This window comes from Balaenoptera acutorostrata, chromosome 7 (assembly GCF_949987535.1).
Source record: "Balaenoptera acutorostrata chromosome 7, mBalAcu1.1, whole genome shotgun sequence".
Classification (NCBI taxonomy): Eukaryota; Metazoa; Chordata; class Mammalia; order Artiodactyla; family Balaenopteridae; genus Balaenoptera; species Balaenoptera acutorostrata.
Window position 1 is genome coordinate 22,488,092 of NC_080070.1, and position 26,606 is coordinate 22,514,697.

Sequence of the window (26,606 nt, forward strand, 5' to 3'; positions counted from 1 at the left end):
GTTCTAAAGGCAAAAACAGCCCCTGGCACCCAGGCCTTTGGCCACCTCCCTCGTTCTGCCGAGAGGGACGGAGGATGCAGTGCTCTGCTCTGGAGCTGGGGGAGCGGAGGACCGCTCTCCCGGGCGGGGCCGGGGTGCCTGATTCCCCTCTCACTCCCTCTTACTTTAGGGAACCGGACGGCGTCGCTTCCAACACCCCCCCGCCCCCGCGGCGCAGGTTCCAGAAGGCGGGCTGGGTGGGTCTCCAGGTTTCCAGAGAGCGAGTGGCGTAGCAGGTGTGTGGTGGGCATTTCTATTCTACAAGTCTTGCATTTGGTGGGACGACGTGGGGAGTCTTAAAGCGAGTGGATGGGCAGAGCTGCGTTCTTTTTTTTTTCCGATTAAGGAGAAAAATCAAGACCACCCCCCACCCCGTTTTAAATATCTGATTCAGCTCGAAGCTAGGCTGAAGGGTGAGTGGAGATGTGTAAGGGCGAGGGGTGAGCTTCGTCATGTGGAAAACTAGGCTTCTGTTCTGACAGCTTGTGGCTACCCCCGCCCCCGGGGCGGAAGATGTGGGTTGGGGGGGGTCCGAGAGGGGTGACGTCCCTCGGGGTGGGAGCAGCTCGGGGTCCCGAAGTGCGCCAGGGTCCGCAGCCCAGTCGTGAGGGAGTGCCGGCGCCGGGAGGAGGCGGCCACGTGAGGAGGGTCTGCGGAAGCGCCGGAGCTGAGAGATGGGGGTGAAGTGCGTAGCAGAGTCGTGACCGGGGCTGACACGAAGCAGCCGTGGGCGGCGGGCCGAGGAGGAGCGGAGACTCGCGCGGGCCCGACCCCAGCGCCGTGGCGACGGTTTTATTCCGAGCGGCGGCCGGAGCCTCCCACGCAGGGCCGGCGTCCCGGCCGCGGGTGGGTGCGCACGCCAAGGCCTTTTCCCGGGAGACCGTTTCCGGGCGGGGTCCCGGGCCCGGAGCGACGGCTGTAAACAGGGTGGCGCCCTCTGCCCTCCCGCCCCCGGCCGGCCGGGGCGCGCGGCCGGCGGCGCCCGGGGCGGCGGAGGCGCGGTCGCGGCGCCGGGCAGTGGCGGCGGGGGCGCGCCCGCTCCCCGCCGCCCCCGCGCGCCCCCGCTGCCCGGCCGGCCAGCCCTCTCTGTTTTTGTTTTGATGGAGCCCGCGTGCAGCTGGCGCGTGTCGAGTCACGTGCCGTGGGCGGGAGGGGGCTGGGGCGCGCGAGGCGAGGGCGCGGTGACGCACGCGTCTGGAGGGCCGGCAGTCCGCGGGGGGCTGTCGCCAAAGGGGCGAGGGGGCGTGTGCCCCAGACAGATCCGGACCGCGCCGGGTGTCAAGGCCGCATCTGGTGTAGTTTCTGGGAGTTGATCCTCGGTGAGCAGTATGCGGACGTGGGTGTAAATCCCACCGCCCTTTGAGTTAGTCGTCACAGCATCTAGGCGATCCTGGTCCGTTCGGGCTGGGGGGCCGGCCTGCGCTGATTCAGTTAGAAATCGAACAGACTTTGCCGGCCTGTGTATCGGTGGTCATATAGAGACTTATATGTGGTTCTCAATCCAGGCTGCACGTTATAAGCAACTGGAGCGCTTTAGGAAGAACTCCGATGCCCGGCCCAATCGAAACCAAATCCAAATAAATCCTAAACATAGTGTATTGGGAAAAAAAAAAAATCTTCCTAAGTATTTTTGATGCACGGTGAGGGATGAGAACTTACTGAGGTAACTAGCTTGCTGGATGGAATAGATAGCTGTGAAACCATCCGTCTTTAGGGATGAAATAGCTAACACGTATTGATCTGTCACTAGATAGGGCTAACTCTGTGCAGACGTGTGGGGACATACTTGATGAAACATTGTAACCCATGTTTTACAGTTGGCGAAATGGAAGCTCAGGAGGTTAAGTAAGAGTTGGTCAGTGACGACCCATAACTAGTACCCAGGGAGGCTGACTCCAGAACCCATTCTTTCAATCATTACATATGCTGCACTGGAAATCTCCCTTTACCTAAGGGCCACGTGTTCATGCGAATAGGAATACTTTGTGTTTTCCTAAGGACCAGCCAGTTTATCTACATATATTTATATATGTATTTTTATCTGCAAGTCTTGCTTGTACCAAAGGGAGGAGAATCGCTTGGTAAATTCGTTAAGGCCTCTAGGCTGCTAACATTTTCTAGAAGTTTATTGTGAAGAGAGGAGAGAGGATCCCAGTAATTTGAAGAGAACTGATTCCATGGAAGTTTTTGGTTTTGTTTTGAGACTTGAACATACGTGTAAAGTGAAGGGGAGAGTCCAGAAGATGCAGATAATTTCCAAGGATTTACCTGAGCAGCCACAGAAGTTCTTTAGGTTGCTGGACACGATATAATTTTGTTGGTCATACGCTGGTTGTAGCAGAAAGTGCAAGGCAGTATACAGAGTAGCAGAAGTTTTGCTGTGAAAATTTGGGAGGAAAAAGCAACTACTCTGGTCTGGAGTACAGCAGTGTTGCTTCTGCGTCCTCCTTTTATTTATTTCATTTGCTTCTCTGTCAGATAAACTCCTATTGGGAATATTTAGATGCGGGGGTAATCCATCTGTTTTGAAAATGTGTTCATTGATATATACTCTAAGGATATTCCAAATAAAACTCACAGGCAACAGAGGTTTTCCCCTGAAAACAAAGAGTTCCAATTACAATGTTTTTGTGACCAAAAGTATTATTAAATGGTACTGTGTAACAAAGAGACATCTCTTTATTCCTACTAATGATTGCTGTCTAATATTGTTAGCTGTATGGCAGACATAGGCAAATTACCTATCAAGTTTTTGAGATTGGTTTTCACGTTACTTGCAGTTTTGGTGAGGAAAGCTTATAGACTCAACAGGGCAAGCTTGACATAACCTCGAGTGTCACGTTCTGGCATGGAAATAGCTCTCTAACCCCATCTCCCTCCCTCCGTTGTCGTCTCCATCCCTGTTGACCACCAAAGATACTTTAATCCAGCATTGCCAAACCACTTGTTCCTTTGCACAGCTTTGTCTTCTGCTCCTAGGGTGCCTCCTTTAGAAAATTTCCCCTGATTTCTCCTCGGAAGACATTTAAAAATATCCTCCTGTGTCACCTTTATGCCTTGCACGTACTTGTCTCAGTGCACTTTTCACAACATATATTGTTTTTATTTATACGTTGGACACCTCTACTAAATTGACTTCATAAAAGGTTGAATGGTGATTGTTTATCTGTGTATCACTGGCACACAGTAGGCACCCGAGTTTGTTGCGTCAGTCTAAATTGAATTTGAGTTGCATTATTTGGGTTGATCTCCCATCTTCATTCTTAACTGTCCTCACGTCTGCTAGCTACTAGGCTAAAAGCACACGTCCTTGCACAGAGAATTCAGAGTACCACCAACACATTCTAGTAAAAAGAATAGGAAGGAAGGGGCTAAATGTAATCAGCTTTTCACTTGTTTCCCAATTTTATTCTCAATTCGCCAATTGTTTACTCATGTACACTGGGAGAGATGTTCAACATTATCATTTTTCAACTTACTTAGGAAGAAAGAAGTGGCACTATATTACCACGAACATGCTTTTTATGTGTAGTAGCAGAATACGGATGCATCATCACATTTCATTACACTGTAATTTTCAGATTTAGTATTGCAGAGGTATTTGTAGAGCAGCACTGTCCCATAGAGCTTCTGGGATGATAGAAAGGACTTACAATGATATACGTATAATGACTTATAAGTGGTAGCCACTAAGCATTTGAGGCTAGTGAGCCACTTTAAATGTGGCTACTGTGCCATAGGAACTGAACTTCTCATTGATTTAAATGCAAATAGGCACAAGTGGCTGGTGGCTACCGCATTGGACAGCACAGTTTATAGAGGATTTGCTTAGGTTTAAGTCTAGTGTTTGATAGGTAAACATTAGCTAACAGTGTTCTGCCTTTAAAAGAAAAATTTTAATTCATTTTATAGGGCATGGCAACATGCTTCCCGTTCATAGATTATAAGGTGTTTCCAGGGTGATATTTTTGACCTTTGTAAGGCCTTCATATTGTAGAGCATCTGTCTGTGTGTTCTGTGGGCTTTTCATGTAGTTCATGTGGTCTCCCATTTTTGGGAGCAGAGTGGAGTGATTATGAGTCATTATGATTTTGAGTAATTATTTAAAAAATCAAATGGAATTGAGCCCTTGATGTATAAACGGATTGGAAGTCCTGTGAGCTTAATCAACACTTCCCTAAAAAAAAACCAAACACTTCTCTAAGATGTTTTTTGAAGAGCAGGCGCTACGTTTGTCTTACTGGCCATTATATTCCCAATGTCCTTGTATAGTAACTGACACATAGCAAGTGCTCAGAAATATTTGTTGAATGAAGGAATGTTCAAATAATTTAACCCCTCTAATTTAGCCTCAGAGGGTGTGTTGTGGAGCTGAGGAGGAGGCCTAGAATCAATAACTACACTGTAATTTACAATTCTTCCGAGGAATGAATGCAGTCTCTCCAGGGGCACTCTCCTTGACTCAGTGACTTTGATTCCTCTTCTGTAAGTATATATATAGCTGGAATTGTTACCCCTAATTAATGACAGAGAAAAATAAAGTCACAAGAAGATTTGGTGCTCAGGTCACACAGAGGGGTTTGGAAGTGTAAATCAAATCGAAGTAGTTGTTTCTGTTGCTTTGTGCGCTTGTCCGTGATTCTTCCTGAAAGAAATAGTCATGCGCTGAGCCATGTTAGTTGGTTTGTGAAATCGAAGGTAATTATATATGTTAATAGAGTCTGAAAAGAGGACTGAAAATAGCTCTTGTATGGCATGACATTGAGAAAACAGCTTCTATATGAGAAACAGGAATGGAAACCTTTAAACCTCTAAATCTCAGTCTGTGGTAATCCTAACACCCAAGTGATAAACGTCTCAAAGAGGATATTTTAAAATGTAAATAGAAACAGATGTTTAGTTGTGCAGATAACCACTAACAGACTTTGAAATATTTATATAAAAAGGTATGAGATACATCAAACATCTGTTTAGAGCGAGAGCCCTAAGCGGAAAATTATAGATTTCATTTCACGTGGTAGATGCTATATTGGTGGGTTGATGACGCAGCCCCATATGTGGTCTGGTACTTGTAGAAGATGATACAGACTCTCCTCTCAGTGCTGTGCGTCAGACTTACCTAGTTTATGGGGTTATGTGTGGCTGGATTATAGCCCTGTCATCATTCCTAGGACACAGGCTAGCTTCCTATCATTCTGCCACTATGTGTTGCACATATGAAAACTAATTTTAAACTAGGGTAAGTAAAACATAATTGAAAATATAAATCTGTTGTCTAAAAAAATAATATGATACATTCCAAGATAAAATGTAAAGTTTTTTGAGGGGGATCTTTTAGCAGTTTCCGGCCTCTTAGTCCTTTATGACTGCTTTCAAACGCCTTTGGTGTGTGAACCTCTTTGGTGGTGGTAGTGGGGAGCCCCCAAACCAAAAACAAACTATCAACCATGTGTCCCATAAATTCCTGCTGTTGCCCTCAAAACGGAACCAGACACAACCATAACAAGACAAAACCCACCACTGCTGTCAGCAACAAAAGTTAGCCCACCCAACCAAACGAACAAATAAGAAAGCCTATGAGATTTGAGTTGTTGCTTTTGTGGAGAGGCCAATAATGTGAAGTCTTTTTTTAGGTATTAAATGTGAATTACTCGTGACAAAAAATTATATCTGCCTAAGTATTTAGCAGTGATATAAGAAATCCTGCTTGTGGTAGCTCAAGATGTAGTCAGCCTAGAAGATCCTGTGTGGCTACTTGGATTTAGGTGTATAGTTTAAGAATCGTTTTGAAGGTTTATTGAGAACTGTCTTTAGTGACCTCGGTCACTAGCTTTGGTGTAAGAATTGAAGGAAGTTGCTAGCTTCATTTCTTTCTCATCAGTGGGGTGGTGGGATTGGGTCAGTGGTTCTCAAACTTCAGTGTGTGTAGAATCACTGAGGGCTTGTTAAAACCCAGATTGCTGGAACCCACCCCAGAGTTTCTGACTCAGTAGGTCTAGGGTGGGCCTAATGATCTGCATTTCTTACAAGTTCCCAGGTGATGCTGGTGTTGCTGGTCAGAGGACTACATTTTGAGAACCATAGGATTTGATCATCTACTCTAAAGTTCTATGATTCTATGCCTGTTTTTTCTACCTTTTCAAGTTGTAGCACCTACCCTTGGACTTCTGCAAAATTATTTCATTTGAAGATTGCTATATGGCAAACTGAGGTTTAAAAGTTTAAAATGGATTAAATTAATTTTATTTTGAGAGTTTCTTCAGAATTCCATATATTTTGCAAAAACTCTGAGTCTGTTAAAACTCACATTGGGATTCTTAACCCAATAGTGGAAGTCTCCAGTTAAAACATATTGAAATATTACTGATGTTATTAAATGACAAAACTGTTTGCTGCTCCCTAAACCTAAACGTTTAGGTATCAAATCTAACCAAGTGCCTCTTAATATACAGCTATAGACCATGATACATCACATTAGATAATTGTGAACTTACTAAATAAATGGTTTTTATGAGATGCAGTTCTTTTCCTAGTTAAAGCTAGTCTGTGGGTCCATAGTGGGTTCTGATAGCGTTAACCTGGGCATTGTCCTCTGAAGATAACTGCCTCGTAGAAGACTCCTGGTTGCAGGAATGAGATACGCATCAGGAGATGAAGAGTAAGCCAGGGCACGGCCCTTCCCTATTTTGAGGACTTGGAGGAAGAGTGGAGGCTCTGCAGTTTCTCAGTGAAGGGGCTCTGGGTCTGGAATCTGGTAGGAAGGCAGTGGAGATGCCAGGAGATGTCTTAAAGCAGCCCTTGCAGAGCAAGCACACTGTTCTCACCCAGAGTATATGTTTATTTTGCTAGGCTGGGGTCAGGGTGGAGGGGGAAGAAGGGGAGGATTGAGGGGGAGGACTTAGGGGAGGGGTTCATGGAGATGCCAAGGCATTCTAACAGGGGGTGCTCTGGAAGCCTTCCAGATTAAACTAGACTCCCAGAGTCAGAATGATTCAAGGCTGAAGTGACTAGAAGTGAGGTTTGACAGTACATTTTAATATGAGTGAATTTATTGGAGAAGAAAGAATAGTAAGATTTGGGGGAAAATATAATCTTATCTGAGAGCAAGGAAATAAAAAAGAAGAAATGGGTAAGGAGTAAGGAATGGGAGGATGAAAATGAAAGGTTTTAAGTATTAAATGTTCTAAACCTTATTGTGGATATGTCAAGGCTAGGTAATAGCACAGGTTTCTTTTGTTAGAAAATAAATTAATGAGTTTTCCTTTTCATTTCTGGTGAATCCTTCAAATTATCACCAGATGCTATTACTTGACTTAAATCAAATGCCTTTCCAAAGTTACGCCCAGAATTCATGCAGTACTTACAATTTTAGATTGCTTTATGATCGTTAACTAGTTTAAATCAAATTCCTGGAAGGCACACGTGGTGCTTATTATGGATGTTTTTTATGGATTAGGAAACATCATTTGTGTAGCACAGGCCACAAAGCTGGGCTGAGGCCACGAAATCTCCCTGCTTTGCACATCTAGCAGTTTAATTTTTTCTTGAAATTCTTTATTTTCTGACTTCTTTTATAAAATGTTTGCATATTAAATCTTAGAGTTGATTTAGCATCCATATAATTGATTTTAGACTATATTTCATGGATGCAGCCTTAGATTTTGATCTACTGCTGATTTCTTTGAAAATAACTGCATGTGATTTGCTATTTAGATCTGCAGTCATTTCTTGACTCGAATATCTGTGGTATAATCTTCGTAACTGAATCTGTGAAGCAGTTTTGGATTCTTTAGACTTGGCAGTTTGAGGCTGGGATTGGCGGTCTACATGACGAGAGTGCTGGGGAAGGCCCATGGGCCCATTTTCACTGAGCAGCCAGAGGGAGGGAGGTGCAGCTGTGTGATCCCCACCCTCCATCTCTCTGCATTGGTTCTCCACCCCCATCCCCACCCCCAGTACCTTTGAAAAACTTCCTGTGCTTTAGGGGGTTAAGACACAACACACTAGCACTTGGCAACATCTGTCTTTGTCTTCCCACATCTCTTGAGGTTCCTGTCTTCCAGCTTCTGACATTTCTGTTTCTCTGACAGCCAGGTGCCTGGCCTCTAGTTGACCGAAGTCACCCGTGGATGTCCTTTATGGTCCTACCTCCATGTGCTTCTTCCTTTTCCTTCTAGATCTGTGCTGTGGCGGATCTTACTTAGTTCGGTGGAAAGAGTATTGAGGTTAGAATAGTGTTACTATCTCTAATAATAATTAGCGTGTACCTGCCTCTTTGGATGCTGTGCTAGGGGCTCTATATTCTTTCCACTGGGGTCTAGTTCCCACTCGCTACAGAACTTGGGAGAGTGTCCAAGTCTGTGCCACAGGCTGCTTGTCTGTAAAATGAGGGCTTGGTGGAATGTGGAGTAAGGTGTTTCTGGCCCTAAAGTGCTATGATTGAGTTTTTTCCCATTGTGGTAGGATGGTAAACCCTCACAGGAGTACTTTAGCTTTTTGAAAGATCCATGTTAATCAAGACCGGCCTCAGTGTAGGGGCGTTGCTTCTGAGTCCCAGGATCAGGAGATCCGGGACTCCTTGAAGTTAGGGATGGGTCTCGAGGGCACCCTTCTCCATACTTGTACTATCTACATCAGAACACCTGGAAATTAATTGAACCTGAACACTCCAGTTTGGAAGGGTTGTTGACCCCCAATTTGGAAGATTCTTCTGCTTCTTTCATCTCCATGATAGAGGCACTGGGCAATATTTAGACCACTAGGGGAGTTTCTGGGAACCTGCTTAATACTTCTGTTAATTCTTGTACAACTCATTAAAAAAATGCTACCCCAGGTCTTTGTCTTGCAAAATTGTACATGGTCTGTGACCTTGAGTGCCTGTTTCCTATTTGCAGGGGAATTTTTGTTAGTACTGAATCTTTTCATAATGTTCACAACCACACTTATCTGTTCATTGTCAAGGCCATTGACAACTGTTTTGCTTTCTGCTTTTATACTGATGTATCATACATCCATTGCACATATTGTCCATTTTCTAAAAACCTACGATTATCTTTTTTTGTTTCTCTGTGTTTCCAGAGAGATTAATCATTGTTAGCTATGCTAGGAACACTTACTTCGTTAGCTTTGTCCTTAGTGTCACTAATATTTCTTCAGCTTTTTCTAATTTTTAGCTCTTCAAAATTGTGTAATACCTACTTTTTGTAGGCTCTGCCCCAAAAGAATTTGTGAGGGCTCTTCAATCTTTAGTGATTATTGCCTGAAAATGCAGGTACTTGATAGCAACAGGTGAAAAGTATTTTTTTTTTAATTAATTAATTTATTTATTTATTTTTTGGCGGTGTTGGGTCTTCGTTTCTGTGTGAGGGCTTTCTCTAGTTACGGCAAGTGGGGGCCACTCTTCATCACGGTGCGCGGGCCTCTCACTATCGTGGCCTCTCTTGCTGCGGAGCATAGGCTCCAGACGCGCAGGCTCAGTAATTGTGGCTCACGGGCCTAGTTGCTCCGCGGCATGCGGGATCTTCCCAGACCAGGGCTCGAACCCGTGTCCCCTGCATTAGCAGGCAGATTCTCAACCACTGCGCCATCAGGGAAGCCCGAAAAGTATTTTTAAATAAAATGCCATTCATAGCCTTTCTTTGGATTTCATCTTTGAAATGTGTTGTCTATTTTATGCCTTTTAGTTGTTGAAGTTACTATGCAGGCTTCTCCTATTTTTATGGAAAAAGATGCCAAAATCCTCCTTTGCTCCAACTTTTAAAGGGTTCAAAATTAAGATTCCTTCTGCTATTAATTTAATTCTTCTGAAAAGGAACAGAGGAGTTTGCCCTTTGCCGTATGTATATCTTTGTTACTACCTAACTAGCAGTTTGGAACAAAGACTTCATTAGCTTTGTGAATCAATAATCTGTTTAGTCATTTCATGTCAACTGCAGAGTATTTTGAAGATACATATTTTTCGTAATAGAAAATCATTTGAGATCCTAAAAAACAAATATTTCCAACAACAGATTTGCTTTAAAAAGATTTTTAAAGAGATCATCTGTATAAGAAGCCATGCCTTATAATAGCTGCGATGGCTTGTGTGTGGGGAGCATGATGGTGGCCTGATAGCCTAGGCTCCTTCTGTGTCCGAGGTCCCAGCCCTTTGATTGAGGAAGGGGCCCGTGTGGTTGAGGGACGGCTGCAGTGGCATCCAGAGGATATGACTGGAAATGCCCTCCTTCGGACTGTATTTCGTTGTTGTCTCTGGACAGCACCAGTTGTTTGAAAGCACTGAATTGCATTTGTATAAATATACATAGTACTTGGTAAAACATCTTTTTGGATCATTGTGCTCTTTCAGAGTTGAGATACAAGCTCTGGAAAGACGACTCATCAGGAACATGTCAGGTCCTGGACATTCCTGGTAAACAGTGTAGTGTATTTTGGATCATGGCTTCTTCTGTGTTACTGTTCATGCATTGGAATCCTCCTGATCCTCGATGTGGAGACTAGGAGCAGGCACAAGTAAACATGTCTTCTCTGGGCAAACTTTCTGTCCAGAACTGAACAAAAGAAAACAAACGGGCTTCCCTGCTGGCGCAGTGGTTGAGAATCTGCCTGCCAGTGCAGGGAACACGGGTTCGAGCCCTGGTCTGGGAAGATCCCACATGCCGCAGAGCAACTAGGCCCGTGAGCCACAACTCCTGAGCCTGCGCGTCTGGAGCCTGTGCTCCGCAACAAGAGAGGCCGCGATAGTGAGAGGCCCGCGCACCGCGATGAAGAGTGGCCCCCGCTTGCCGCAACTAGAGAAAGCCCCCGCACAGAAACGAAGATCCAACACAGCCATAAATAAATAAATAAATAAATAAATAAATAAATAATTTTAAAAAAAGAAAGAAAACAAACAAGAACACTTAAAGGTGTCTGCAGTCTGTCTAAAGGCTTGTGGATGCGGGCACCCCGTGGCCTTGGGGTACTGACAAGGCATTTTGGGCCATTCCTCTCCTTGTTTATCTCCTTTCTTTCTGTCTTCCCATGTTCTTTACTCTCTTGATTTCCTTCCTTTTTTTTTTTTTTTTTCCTTCTTGGGTTCTTTTCTGTTTCTTTTGTTCTTCCTTTCCCTTTTGTCTTTCCCATTCACCGTATGAATAGCCAGTAACAGCTGACAGTTCCCACAGGCACTTTTTTAGCCTGACTAAATGGCAGCCCAGAGCCAAAGACAGGTTTTACTATGACAAGATGCTGGTGCAGACTCTTTCTAAAGATTTGAGTATGTTTATACAGCGGATGCCATGCTGAATGGAAAATATATGTGAAATGTATGACTTCCCAAACTCTTTAGGATATTTAAATAAGCATTCAAACAGGTTTTAGATTGAAGTTTAAATTTTGTGCTAAAGGACATCCTGCCAAAATTCAGGTGATAATAATCATATAGATAATGAATTTCAGGATTCTTTGTATTTTTGAAATTTTTGGTAAACAAAGATGTGGTTTGGGTTACAATAATGTTTTTAAATTGCTTAAGCTGTAACTAAGTTTGGTATAAAAAATGTGACTGCATCAAATTTGTGTTAAATACACAACTATTACTTATGCCACTGTCAAGGATCAGAGTATATTCTAGCTCTGCGGGGGCTTGAGAGCTAATTTAATTTAGTCTTCTTATTCTGTAGATGAGACAGTTTACTTAATTTTACACACCTGGTTAGTGGCATAGCTGACCACAGTTACGCCTTCCACTTCCCTATCCACTCTGCTTTTTTTGGACAGAAAGTTAAATTTATGAAATTTAGAGGTAAAATGGACAGAGAAGCCTGGGAAGAGTATATGAGTTCTAAACCTAGCTTGACTTTCATTTGCTAGTGATGGGGTGTTGGACTGGGTGTTTAAGCTCTCTGGATCTCATTTTTGGAGGGTTGAACTTAAAGATCTCTTCCAGGTCTGTGACTTGTACTCAGGTGAGAAAAACGAAATAGATTTAGAATCTTCCTATTTTACATTTGTAAAATTTCAATTTGTGCAATTTCAATTTGAGTCTTATTTCAAGAAGAAGCGCTCCTATTTTTTAGTAGGTGTCATTTGTATATTTTCCTATTATCAACTTTTCCAAAGTGTATTGTTGTTAGACACAGGTTGTTGTCTTAGTCAACATGATAGCTGCCTCTGGCATCACCTTGATTAACTGAAGTAAATACACATTCAGAGGCAGGTCTCCCTTAGTTTCAAACTGGTGGGAGAGTACCATGCAGGAATATTCATTCCATAGGTGACTGAGAGGTGCTTTTTTCTTTTTTCCAAATCGTTGACAGTTTATTACAGCGTTAGAGAGTAATGTCAAATAAATAAAATGTAAGAGAATTGGCTATTCTAACTTCTAGAGTTGCTTTATTTGGGATTGTGGAACAGGTTTTTCCATTCTCAGTAGGATAATCTGTCCTTGTGTTAGGGCGTAGACAGTTGTGGCAATCTGAAAGGACAGGAAAGATGAGATGAGTTTTCATAACATATTGGAGAAAAAACTGAGGAGACTGGAGAAGCTTTTCTAAGAAGACTGAGCTTTGAGACCTTTCCCTCATTGCTTAGCGGTGGTTCCCTTGCCCCTCTTTGTTTGGAGAAACCTATTCTTTCAATAAACACTTTTTGAGCTGGGTGCTGTGGGAATTACAAAAGGATTATTCATCCAGAGCTTCATCCTCTAGGTATTTACTCTCTCGCTGGGTTCCCAATGCTTAGGCCGAGAAAAGATGCAGTAAATGTCTGAGTGCCCCAAAGAGTGGCTAGACAAGGAGAGAGAAGGGAGAAGGACTCAAGCAGTAGGGGAAGACCCCAAGGAGCCGTGACATTTGAGCAGTTTGAGTTAAGAATAGCTAAAGAACTTGTTTTAATTTTCTTTTGGAAGAGAGTACGAGGGATGAGATTGGGTTAGGTTAGGACATAGGCCTGGGAGTTGGGAAATGACAATTTTATGTTTTAAGGTAGCAAATGAGGGGACCCTATGGGAGTACCAGAGCCTTTTTACTCCCTTTTTATTTTGAAGATGTCAAACCTTTAGGAAAACAGTACTGTGAACACCTATTTACTCTTTTTCTAGATTAATCAGTTGTTAACATTTTGCCACATTTGCCTCATGTTCTGTGTATGTATGTTTTTGAATCAATGTGGTATATACATTTGTATTATTTTGCTTAACGACTTGAATATAAGTTGCAGATACTATGACATTTCACCTCTAAATACCTGCTAAAGAGGACATTCTTCTGTATAACTACAATACAATTATCACACCCAACAAGTTTTGCATTGATATAACAACATGGTGTAGTATATAGAAAATATTTACGTTCGGGGGTGGAATGTGTATTTATTTATTTATTTAAAATCAGGTGGACTTGTCAGGCACAATGCATATTTAATGAATTTGTGGGACAAGAGAATAGGGCCACAGAAACTGGTTTCTGCATATTTTAAAATTCCTGTATAGCCATTAAGATAGAAGGAGGAAGCTCATTGTATTCTGATATGCTAGATCCTTGAAGATACCATCTTAGATAAGAACAAGGCTTAGGGGCTTCCCTGGTGGCGCAGTGGTTGAGGATCTGCCTGCCAATGCAGGGGACACGGGTTCGAGCCCTGGTCTGGGAAGATCCCACATGCCGCGGAGCAACTAGGCCCGTGAGCCACAACTGCTGAGCCTGCGCATCTGGAGCCTGTGCTCCGCAACAAGAGAGGCCGCGACAGTGAGAGGCCCGCGCACTGCGATGAAGAGTGGCCCCCGCTCGCCGCAACTAGAGAAAGCCCGCTCACAGAAACGAAGACCCAACACAGCCAAAAATAAATAAATAAATAAATTAATTAATTTAAAAAAAAAGCCTTTAAAAAAAAAAACAACAAGGCATAGAAGAGCGTAAAGAAGAATTTATAAACAGCTGTGAATGGATGGATGGATGGATGGATAGATAGAAAGAACATCTCTGGAAGGATAAAAAATGAACTATAACATTACATGCCTTTAGGAGAAGGAAGTAGGTAGCTGGAGGACAGGGAGACTTTTCCCTGAATACTCTTTTTTACCTTTTGAACTTTGAACATATTATTTATTCCGAAATAAATAGTAAGTAAGCATAGACTTACATTGGTACTATTATTAACCTTGTAGGGTGTAGGACAATACTTCTCTTTATGTCTTAAAGAAATTTGGAGAATGAGACCTGATGGAGGAAACTTTTTATCTTTTAAATTTTGAAGTTTGATGTTTGTGTCACTTAATGGAAAAAGATGTTCTTGGTGTAAGAATATATTTTTTTCAGGAACTGCTGGTGTGGAGAGGAGGGACTTGGTGGGGGTCTGGTATCCAGAAAGTCTGGGAATTCCATAGAGGAAGCACAAAGGAAGATGTAGAAGGAGTTTGTTTTATTCCTCTTGAATAATTTTTTCCTCCTCTCAGAATGGGAAACAAGAAGAGAATTTTGTAGTTTGTTTCAGTAGAAAAGTACAGAAGATGGCAAAGGGGACACAGAGTTTACATTTCGTATATATTCATGCTGCCTTTGATGATGAAAGAAGATAAGTACATTAAAAAAGCTGCTAAGAGAAAATGAACATTTAGGAATAAGGGCTGGCTATTTTCTTTATTTTTAAAAGAGATTCTTGGGTTTTACTGAAGATTATATGAAGATTAAAAGAAAGCCATACTGAATAAGTACTAGAAATCTATGTTATTAGTAAATTATTTCCATTTGATAGTAATTTGATTATTTCGTGTGATCGTTTTCATGTAATTATATGGTGAATTTGATATTTATGCTTAAAAATTACTCTTTCGAAGTGTTTTGAAATATGTTGCATGAAAGTTTACATTTAATTTGAGTTAACTCAGCCACAATTTTTTTTTCTGTTTTTGAATGATTAACACAAAGGTATCGACTGGTACTCAGTGCTGTTTCTCTTGAAGGCCAATGTTTATTAATCAGTGAGTGTTGAATTGCTCTCAATGTCCATTATGCATCCTGTGGTTAATGGAGACAGATGGTCCACCCTTGATAGATGCTTCTGGAAAGTTAACATGTCAACAGTGGTAGTTACATTCCTGTCAGGGAGGGAAGCCGCTGACTGCTCAGGCAGGCCTTCAAGAGGAGGGAAACTCTGCATGGTTTGTTTGGGTGTCTAGGGTGTGACCTTGCAGGTGAAGAATTTTGATTTTTATCAATTCATTCAGAGTCGATGAGGACTGTGAGACTGAACGATGTGATAAGTAAGCTAAGCAAGCCTACAAGCTTCCGGGAGATTGGATATCCCAGTGAGGTAACTTGCCAAGGGAGGTGTACTGTGGTCAGTTGTAGACTGGTTGAAAGGATAAAATTTGGATCATAACTTTACTTGGGAAACAGAAATAAGATGGGGAAGAATGGGATCTTTTCAACTGATATTTTCATCAAGTCATGAGAATTTGATAGAGGACTTTTTTTCGCTCCAGGGGCTGTTCTACCTTAAAAACTGGGCCTTAAAGTCAGAGCATCTTTACTGTGTGGTGCTGGCTAAAAACAAATTCTTCTCTGGTGTTCTTTGTAATTAGTTACCAAAAGCCCCATTACCCTGTGGCAGATATGTTACAATACAAAGGAGAAATAATAGTAATGATACTAATGAGGGCTTACCATGTGTTGGGCACTTTGCTAAAATGTGTTGGGTTTTTTTCCTATTATTCCATTAATTGCACAACAGCCCTAGGAAATAGATAGTATCATCATTCCCACTTTATAGAAAATCAAAGCTTAGGAAAGCTCAGGGCTTGGAGCCCAAGTTCAGAGCCAGGTAGCCTGACTCTAGAGAAGCTTATGATCTTAGTCACATGTGATAGAATTTCTTTTGCACTTTTCAGCTTCTTTCCAGTTGTGTTTTCCTTAGGATATAGCATGGCCATTTTGAGACTCCTTATCTCTCAAGTAAACACTTAGGAAATACAGTTATTGTTAAAATATTTAAGCAGTAACTGTTAGCGTAGTTTCTTTTTGAAGATTGCTGGTCTTTATTTTATGGTGATTCTGAGTAGTAGTTTCATTTAGAGGATGAACCATTAAAAATGAAGAAGGTTGGAAAAAACCCAAGAATAATGCAAAGAAAAACTGTTTTTACTTAGATTCATTTACTGTTAACATTTCCCGCATTTACTTTATCATTTGTGCATATTTTCTTGCTGTGTATTTATATATGTATATGTGTGTATGTGTATATATTTTTTTCTGAATGATTTGAGAATGTTACATATATCATGGCCCTTTACCCATATTTTAGTGTGTATTTCCTAAGAACAGGAATTTTCACTTACACAACAGTAACTATTTTATAAATTTGTGTTGTTAAAATATTTTCGGGCTTCCCTGGTGGCGCAGTGGTTGAGAATCTGCCTGCCAATGCAGAGGACACGGGTTGGAGCCCTGGTCTGGGAAGATCCCACATGCCGCAGAGCAACTAGGCCCGTGAGCCACAATTGCTGAGCCTGCGCGTCTGGAGCCTGTGCTCCGCAACAAGAGAGGCCGTGATAGTGAGAGGCCCGCGCACCGCGATGAAGAGTGGCCCCCACTTGCCACAACTAGAGAAAGCCCTCGCACAGAAACGAAGACCCAACACAGCCATAAATAAATAAATAAACAAATACTTAAAATTAAAAAAAAAAAATTTATAAAAAAAAAAATATTTTCATCTGATCTGCTATCCATATCACAGTTTTGTCAGTTGACCTAATACTGTCCTTTATAACATTTTTTCCCCTGTGGTATAAGATCCAGTCTAGGGTTATATATTACATTTACTTGTCGTATCTGTTTACTATCCTTTCTTCTAGAATATTTCTACAGTTTGTCTTTTATTAGATCGACATTTTCTATTGTGCCTTTTTTGGGGAAATAGTAGAAAATTCCTCCTTTTGTGTTTGTCTGAAGTTTCCTCGTTGTTAGATGCAGGTTATGCATTCTCAGCCAAATTTTCCTTTTCTTTCTCCTTATTTATTAAGTTTATACTTTTTCAAAATCAGGAAATTACCACTGATACAATAATATTATCTAAGTATAGATCTTAGTCAGATTCCATCAGTTATTCCCCAAATGTCTTTATAGGAAGAAAATCCTGGGCCATACATTGCATCTGGTCGCCTTTCATCTGGAACAATTTCTCAGTCTTTCTTTGTGTTTCATGACATTGACAGTTTTGAAGAGTGCTAGCCAATTATTATTAGCATATCCTTCAATTTTGGTTTGTTTGAAGTTTCGTCATGTTTTGATTCAGGTTTTGCATTTTTGGCAGAAATGCTGCACAGGGGACGTTGTGTTCTTCTCAGTTCATCATATTCAGAGGCACACAATGTCTGTTTGTCCCACTTCTGGGCATGTTGACTTTGATCCTTTGGTTAAGGCCCAGCCTGCCAGGTTTGACCAGTGTTACTCTTTCCCCCTTTTCAGACGATAACTATCTTGTGGAGTGATGTTTTTCATTAATAACCTGTTACTCCTCAGATTTTTACTTGTAGGCTTTAGAATCCATGCATGATTCTTGCCTGACTCAATTAGCCTTATAATGGTTGCCCAATCGGATTTAAAATTTCATCATTCCCTCTTCATTTATTCATTGGCTTTCTTCCACAAAGAGTGTTCCCTTATCTCTCATTTATTTATTTTTTTAAAATATCAGTTTAGACTCACGAATTCTTCCTTTATCTTATGATCCTTACTTATTTTGAAGCTCAAATTGTCCCAGCTTTGGCCAGTGGGAGCCTCTTCAAGCTGGCTCCTATGTCCTTTCGGCATACCCCCACCGTGCTTTGACAGATCCTTACTTTCTGACACAGAATGATCCTCCTTGTCTATTTTCTCTGCCTCAGCCCTTGAAGCGGCCATTTCTCCAAGGAGCTCTGCATGAGAGTGCCTAGTTCTCCATATCCTGGCCAAGGGTGACTTTTCACACTGTTTAATTTTTGCCAATCTGATAGGTCAGAAATAACATGTCAGTGTAGTTTTAATTTGTATTTCTTTTATAAGTGAAATTTAGTATCTTTTCATATGTTCATATACATGTGTGTATCTGTAATGTGTATACATGTATATGTGTCTGTATATGTATATGTGTGTATATTCATGTCCTTTGCCTATTTTTCTGCCAAGTTACTAGTTTTTTATTTCCTCAATTTTAAGTGTTCTTTATTTATTGTGGATATCTGTGATATGATGCAAATATTTTCTCCTATTTTATCTATTGTCTTTGGTTAATGATTTTTTTGCCATGCAGAAAAAAATTGTTAAACATTTTTATGTAATCATATTATCAGTCTTTTATTCTTCCTGATTTTGAGTCATAGTTAGCACGCCCTTCCTTATATCAAGGTTGGAGAAGAATTCACCATTTCCCCACCTCTGGTACTTGTATGACTTCATTGTTTTACATTTAGATCCCTCATTCATTTGGAGCCTATTCTTGTGTATGGTATGAAGAATGGATCTAATTTTATCTTTTTCCAAATGGCTAATCAACTGCTTTAACCATTTATTAAAAAGTCAGTTTTTGCTCCAGTGATTTTTAGACGCCCCCTTTATCATACACAGTACTAAAGTTCTATCTGTACTTCAGTCTGTTTTTGAACTTTCCATGCTACTCCACTGCTTTGTCTGTCTACTTGTGGGCTAGTAGCACACTTTTCATGGAGAGGTTTTACAGTATAATTTAATGTCTGGTAGGACTAGTCCTCCCCTCTCCCGTTTGGTGTTTTCCTGGCTGTTCTTGCACATGTATTTTTAATATGCAGTTCAGTATCAGTTTTCCAGCTTCAGTAAAAAGAATTACTGGTATATTTATGGGGATCGCATTACATTGATAAATTAATTTACAACGAACTGACATTTTTATGATGTTGGCTTTTTCTCTTCCAAAATAAGAAATGTCTTTCTATTTGTTAAAGTCTTCATTTGTGTCTTTTTTAGGAATGTTTTAAAGTTTTCCTCAGATGGATTTTATACATTTGTTGTCAAATTTATTCTTAAATATTTTATTTTCTTTGTGAAACTTGAAACTTGCTTTTTTTTCACTTATTGTATCATGGCAATTTGAACAGGTCAGTACATGTAGACATGTTTCATTTTTTGAAATGGATCTATGGTAGTCTATTGTACCCTAATTTAATTTTTTCTCTGTTGATGTATTTTATGTTGCTTTTTGTTGAGTTTTCCCTTTTATAAACAATGCTGTGGAAAATATCTTTGTACTTTTGTTTTTGCTTACTTGTATAATTATATCTGTAAAATAGATTCTTGGAAATGGAATTGCTTATTCATAAGCCCTGTAGATTTTTTTGGTAACATATTCTACCAAATTATCCTCTCAAACTATTTGACACTTTTTAAAGTTTAAACTTTATTGTATATGCCCTCTCTTAAAAGACATTCAAAACTTTTTTTTTTGAAGGAAGGGTCATAAAAGTTAATTCTAAACAAAAAGTATATCTATGTATCCGTTAACATGGGGAATATAAAGATAGCAAAGTCATGATTTCTCCCTTAAATAACTTACAGTTTTGGAAATCAGATATGTTTATTTATATGCATTAGAAAATAGAAAAATTTCTTTGGTAGGTGGACTTTGAATTGAGCCTAAAAGGAAAGTGTTGAATTTAGATTAGTAGGCAGGGACTTCCCTGGTGGCGCAGTGGTTAAGAATCCGCCTGCCAGTGCAGGGGACACGGGTTTGAGCCCTGGTGTGGGAAGATCCCACATGCCGCAGAGCAGCTAAGCCTGTGCACCACAACTACTGAGCCTGCGCTCTAGAGCCCGCGAGCCACAAGTGCTGAAGCCCACACACCTAGAGCCCATGGTCCATAACAAGAGACGCCACTGCAATAAGAAGCCCGCGCACCGCAACGAAGAGTAGCCGCCTCTCGCCACAACTAGAGAAAGCCTGCGTGCAGCAACGAAGACCCAACGCAGCCAAAAATAAATAAATAAATAAATTTATAGATTAGTAGGCAGAATCAAAGAAGGACGTTTCATGTCAGACTAGCATAGGCTAAAGAAGCAGAATTTTACCATGTCATGTGAAGTCAGTGAAATAACTGGCCTTAGACTGAAGCAGGTGTTTGTATTTAAAGATAAAGTCAGTTACTGGAAGACCTTGGGTGCCCAGAGAGTTTGGATTTGATCTACTCGGCAGCAGAAAGGCCTTCTGAATTAATAATCTATTGCCATGTCACAAATTACCCCCAAATTTAGTGGCTTAGAACACCAACAAGCATTTACGATCTCTTAACAATTTCTGTGGGTCAGGGATTTGGGAGCAGTGAGCTCTCTTGCGACATTCTATTCCTTAGAAGCAAGCCAGTAAGTTCAGCACATATTCAAGGGGAGGGGCATTAGCTTCCACCTTTTAAGGAGAGGTGTGTCAAAGAGTCTGGGAGCATTTTAAAACCACCACACCATCTGTCTTCTGAAGAAGAAGAATGGCGTTATGATTTTGAAAAAGGAGAATACCATGGTATCTAGCAGAAGATTAATCTGGTAGCAGTGACAAAGATGAATTGAAGGAAGGGAGAAATAGCAGGTAGACCCGAGTGCAGTAATCCAGCAGTAGAGTACTGATGGAGTTAGTCGGGGGAGATGAGAGAGGAGAAGGTAGGATGCACACGAGGGGTGCAGCAAAATGAGAGAGAGGAAGATGTGAGTAAAAAAAATGCCTGCAGGATGATCAGGCATGTAATAACTGGTAAGAGAAACCAATTTTGAGGAGATAAAGGTGCTCGTCTGGTTTTAGATGTTCAAGGGGAAATTCCTAAGCAGTTGAAACATGAACCAGGGCTCATGTTGAAATGTCTAGCTGAAGAGGGAAACTTCACATTTGTCATCCCAGAAGTGAGGGTTAAATTCTTCAAGGGATGCGTATGCAGGGAGGCAGGCCAGAGCACTGAGGACCAAGCCTCAGGGGGAAACCGTGGTTTGGAGTACAGTTAGCAAGAGGAGCTAGATCTATAGCGTTAGAGAAAGAGCCCGCTGTATTCCTGGCAGGAACAAAAAAGGTGGAGTGATCGAGAGCTTCAGATACTGCAGAATCTGAAGAGAATGATGTTTGAAATGAATGCATTTGCCTGTAAGATTATTAGAGGTGACAGCAGTTTAAGTGGAGTAGAACAATTTTGGAAATTGGATTATAACATTTAATTCGATGATTAACTTTTTTTTAAAAAGCGCCTGAAGTGGGAGGATGAATGGCTGGCGTGCCTTTCATCACTTAGATTTTGAGATCTCACATCCTTCTTGCCTCCTTTTAGCACCACCAAGCCTGCCTGGAAGGGAACTTCTGCTCAGTTCTTGGACTGAGGGATGGAGTAGGATTTTACTTCACTTGTTTTCAGGGACTCTTAACTGTGAGTGAAATCAACTTACTTTATAATTTTTTTACTTCACACACTGTTTTTAACTGTTCTTATCTGTGCTCTTCCTCCTCCTTCTTTCCTTTCCCTTCCCCCTGGTTAGTATGACTTCAAGATCAGAACCAAGACAAGGGATCATCTGTTTTCCCTCTTCCTTACCTCCCAACTTTAAGTGCAGTTCTATTATTCATAGGTTTTGTTTACTGAACTTGCAGGGATGATTAGTAAATATGATTAAGATAGCTGCTGACAAATGTAAACACTAAATTGAAAGATGATTTTGTGTTCTTTTATGTTACGTTTCTGTACATGTATTTAATCAGTTTTCAAATTAGTAAAATAATTGTCAATAAGATGGAACAAAAACGTGAAAATATTTAAAAAATTACTTTACGTGAGATAGTATATATCAAGATTTCTATAAGGATTTGAGATCAGATGGACCAAGGAATTATGTAGTAAAACACTGACATAGCCAGAAATGAAATCTGAGTTTTCTCTGCTATATGGTGTGATGATTATTATTTCAATTTTTTTTCTGATAGGGCTATTTTTCCTTTAAGAATAACTTTGGGTCTTCTAAAGACTTAAAGAAACGAAACCAGTATATCGATGGTAACTGTGGTTCTAAATTAAAGTGTAGACTTTATGCTATGGAAAAAGTATTGATAAATTCTTTTTAGCACAAAAAGATCTGACTGACATGGTAACGTCATATTTGAATAAATAGGGCAACATTAAATGATGTAGCCTAGTTCTGCGTTGTGCATGGAAGGTGAGCACAGAAAGAGCTGAAAGGGTCAGGGAGGGGGGAGAAAGCCAGCAGGAGTGAGGGAAGTCTGAGAAACTTTGGCGTGGAGAGCACAGATAAGTGACTCTTGAAGCGGGCATGAAAACATGGGCTCTAAACATGTCAATACTGCCATGACCAGTTTTACATATATTTTTCATTACATGTGTTAAGTTTTTCTTGTGTCAGTGGGTATGAGAGAGAGGGACATACAAAAAGGGAGTGAGAAGGAGTGTCCTAGGAGGTCGACAATTTTGTTATTTGTTTTCACAATTAAATGTCTGGATATATTTGCGAGGACTGTCTTATGACTTTTACTACTTGTACTTGGGCGGCGGACAAAAAGTTAGTGTGGTTATTAATTGCTGTATTTTCCTTTTCCTGTCTCCCACCTGCCCTATCCCTTCCTCTTTCCCTAATGTTCTCTGAGACTCACTTTGGGCACCATCAGTCCCAGAAGCTTCATCCAGTGGCCTTTCTCATACCCAGTTCCTCCCACTTGCTGGGTTCATTGCCCTCCTCTGGGCCCCTCTACTCCAGAATGTCCTGGGAATCACTCTGTCACTGGGCTCCTCCAACATGTTATATAAATATCTGTTTACGTGTTTGTTTTCCCTACTAGAGCGTGAACTCCTTACTGGAAGGTGTCAAGTCTTACTCATCTATGTATCCCCATGTCTAAAAAGTGTTAGTGGAATGAACCAATGAATGATCTCCACGCCTTGTAGTAGACACACTCACCACGGTACAGCAGCGTGGCAGTGGAGTCGCTGCGCTTTGATGGTCAGGAGATCCGGTGACTAGGGAGACAGATCACGTGAGCCATAGAGAATCTGGGGTGGACTGAAAAACGAGTGGGGTGGAGTTCCTAATCTTGAGGTGCTCCACCAAGTAGGTTTCAGCGATGGCTTGGGAGCAAGAGCCAAGGAAATGAGACGCTGTGTGTTAAGTGTTGCAGCAGAGGCCTCCCAGACAGACTGGAAGCCTGTGATCAGTTCGGCCCGGGGAGGCTGGGAAGTGGAAATGTAGCTGCTCACCACGTGCAGAAGGAGGAGGAGCATGCGCCAGCCATAGAGGTCCGAGGATCATATTTTGAGCAGTTGAGAAGGAGCTTGAGGCTCATGGGAGTTGGGGAGTGGGCACGTGGTGGGAAATGAGATTGCAAGGAGCTGTGTTTGTAGTCCTAGTATCTGGTCTTTGCCCTGTTGACTGTGGGGAACCATTGGAGGTTTTAAAATCAGAGGAATGGCACAGATTCACATTTTAGAAAAATGCCCTGGCAGCAGTGTGAAAATTGGACTGGAAGGGAAAAAACTAAAGAGAATAGACTGGTTAGGAGACTGGCGCAGTGAGCAGCGGTCCAGATGAGCGAGATAAAGGGCCTGGATTAGGGCACTGACAGTGGAGATGAGGAGGAGGAGACAGTGTGGAGTATGCTTTGGGAAGTAGAATTTGTGAGGCTTATTGACTGGAGCTCCATATAGCAGTTGTGAGAGAGATGGAAGAATAGCAAATGGCTGTAGATTTTTTTAATCCTCTAGCCATTGGATGAGAGAGTAGAAAGGAAGCTTGGATTTGGTTTTGGACATCTGAGAAGGGGGCATCTAAATGGCAACAACTAGCAGACCGTTGGAAACGTGACTCCAAAGTTTAGGAGAGAAAGATGTGGAGGGTGGAGTCATACGTGTGTGAATGGGTGAGATTACAAAAGGGGAGCTACCTGAGCAGAATGAGGGCGGGCCAAGCAGAGGACCTCTGGACATTCCAGCACTTAAAGGGCAGGAAAAGCCCATCGAAGGAAAAGCCCATCGATTCAAAAAGGGAAGTAGTCAGTATCAGATGCCACTATAAGAGGTCAAGTTGGGATGAGAGGTAGAATGAGGCCATTGGATTTGGTCAAGTCAGAGGCTCTCAGTGATTAAAAATTGTAATACTGGCATTAGAAACTTCATTCCAATGGCTAAGTGCAGTGGGCATTAATGAGTACAGCCAGTGAGTATGTACAGGCCATCTTAAAAAACAATTTGAAATAGGAGGTAGATTAGTGAAAAAGGGTAGAGGGAGGGTCTTTATTTTGGCCTAAGGTAGTATAGGTATACTTCGATGGTCTGAATGTCTACACATGCTTGGAACAGCAATTGTAGAAATCAAGAGATAGCTGACTAGGGACAGGTTGTGGACTATTGCCCAGCAGCGAGGGCCTGGCTGAAGTGGAAAGCAAGTTTTTCCACCAAATGGGAGAGGTACTTGAATTTTCTCCCATAGTGCTCTCCTTAGCCTGGGAGCTGGAACAAGTAAACTACAACATGACTGTTTATTTAACTATAAATAATTCTTTTGTCAAAAGAACTTATTGTAAGGTTCTTTTAAATAACAAGTATTTCTCAGTAGTCTCTGTGTGGTAAAATATATATAGAATTGATCATTTTAACCATTTTTAAGTGTATAGTTTTGTGACATTAAGAACATTTAGATTGTTTTGCAACTGTCACCACCATCCATCACCAGAACCTTTTTTTCGTCTTCCCCACTGAAACCCATTAAACACCAACTCATTTCCCCTTGCCCCCAGTCCCGGGCAGCCACTGTTGTCCTTACTATCTCTATGAATTTAACTACTCTAGGGACCTGATATCAGAGGAATCATACAGTATTTGTCCTTTTGTGACTGGCTTATTCCACTTAGCATGATGTCATCAAGCTTCATCCACGTTGTAGCATGTATCAACATCCCCATCAGTATTTTTAAAATATGATTTAAACACATTGGTTTTTTTTAAGAACACAACTATATTCCACGGCCATTCTAAGTTCTCAAGACCCGCCGCATTGGTTTTACAGGGGAGAGGCAGGCAGAAGAACGGAATTCGTTGCATTTACCGTGTGTCAGGTGCTGTACTGGTTGCAAATGCTTTGTCTGACTCAGTCTTCCCAACATCTCTGGGAGGTGGATACTCCTGTTACTCTGCAGCTGAAGAAACTGAATTTCAGAGAGCTGAAGAAGCTTGGGCAAGGACACACAGCTGGCGTGTAACTGAGCCAGGATTCAAATCCTGGTCCTCCTGATGCCAGGCTCCATGCTCTTTTTAAAACCCTTCAGTCTCTCTGTAGTCCTGTCTCCAAATTCTATTATTCTAAAGGAGTCAAATCTCTTTGCTTTGAACTTAATGAAGATGTGCTTTTTGAAGTTTTCCTGGTGTTCAGCAAATGTCCTTGGCTCCTCATAACATTAAACTATTGCTGTTTTGTATTTAAGCTTTTAAGAACAGAACCAAACATTTGCCAAAAGTGGAGACTTACTGGTATAATTAATATAAATAACATAGTTATTTATTGATGTTATCTGGTGCATTTGTCCAACTTATAATTTATCTGAGGTAGTTTACAGAACTAAGTTGATAGATTTATAGCTTAGATTTTTGAAGGAAAATACTTTTTTTGACTGAATTTATATTTCAATCCTAATCACAAGTAGGAAATGAGAAAATTTATATTTAAAAATGAAAAATGTATAACCATTCGTTTTTAAGGATCTCACAAAACATTATTCAAGAAATCTGACTACAGTATTTGATGCTGAAAGCCACAATGTGATACACGCCTTGCTGAAGATACTTTCTTTTAACCTATGAATGTTTTTCTGAATTCTTGAATCTCCTATCCTGTGCCAGTGAAAAACATTTTTTTTTAAGATCTAAGCACTGACGGTGACATACCAAGGTTGTTTGAGTGGATGATCCTGACAAAGTAAAAAAAGTCATTTACAGAATGGTAATTTCTAGAACTCGGGAGTTTCATGGAAGCAAGTCAGTGGGCTTCGGTGTCATTTGAAGGCTGTGCTTATTTCTGCATCTTTGTTCATTGTTTTGCTTTGAAAACTTTGAGAGCACCACTGAGTTTTTGAGTTTCATCTGCATTCTGTGACCAATTGTTATAGAGACCCGAAGTCTGAAGTTTGTGTTGACTTTAGAAAAGTCATTCTCTGAAGCCCATTTTTTTTTTTTTTTTTTTTAATTCTAAGAGTCTCTCTTTTTTTTTTTTAGGATTTTCTTATTTATTTATTTATTTATTTCTTTATTTTTGGCTGTGTTGGGTCTTCGGTTCGTGCGAGGGCTTTCTCCAGTTGCGGCAAGCGGGGGCCACTCTTCATCGCGGTGCGGGGACCGCTCTTCATCGCGGTGCGCGGGCCTTTCTCTATCGCGGCCCCTCCCGTCGCGGGGCACAGGCTCCAGACGCGCAGGCTCAGCAATTGTGGCTCACGGGCCCAGCTGCTCCGTGGCATGTGGGATCTTCCCAGACCAGGGCTCGAACCCGTGTCCCCTGCATTAGCAGGCAGATTCTCAACCACTGCGCCACCAGGGAAGCCCTGAAGCCCATTTTTGGAGTGAG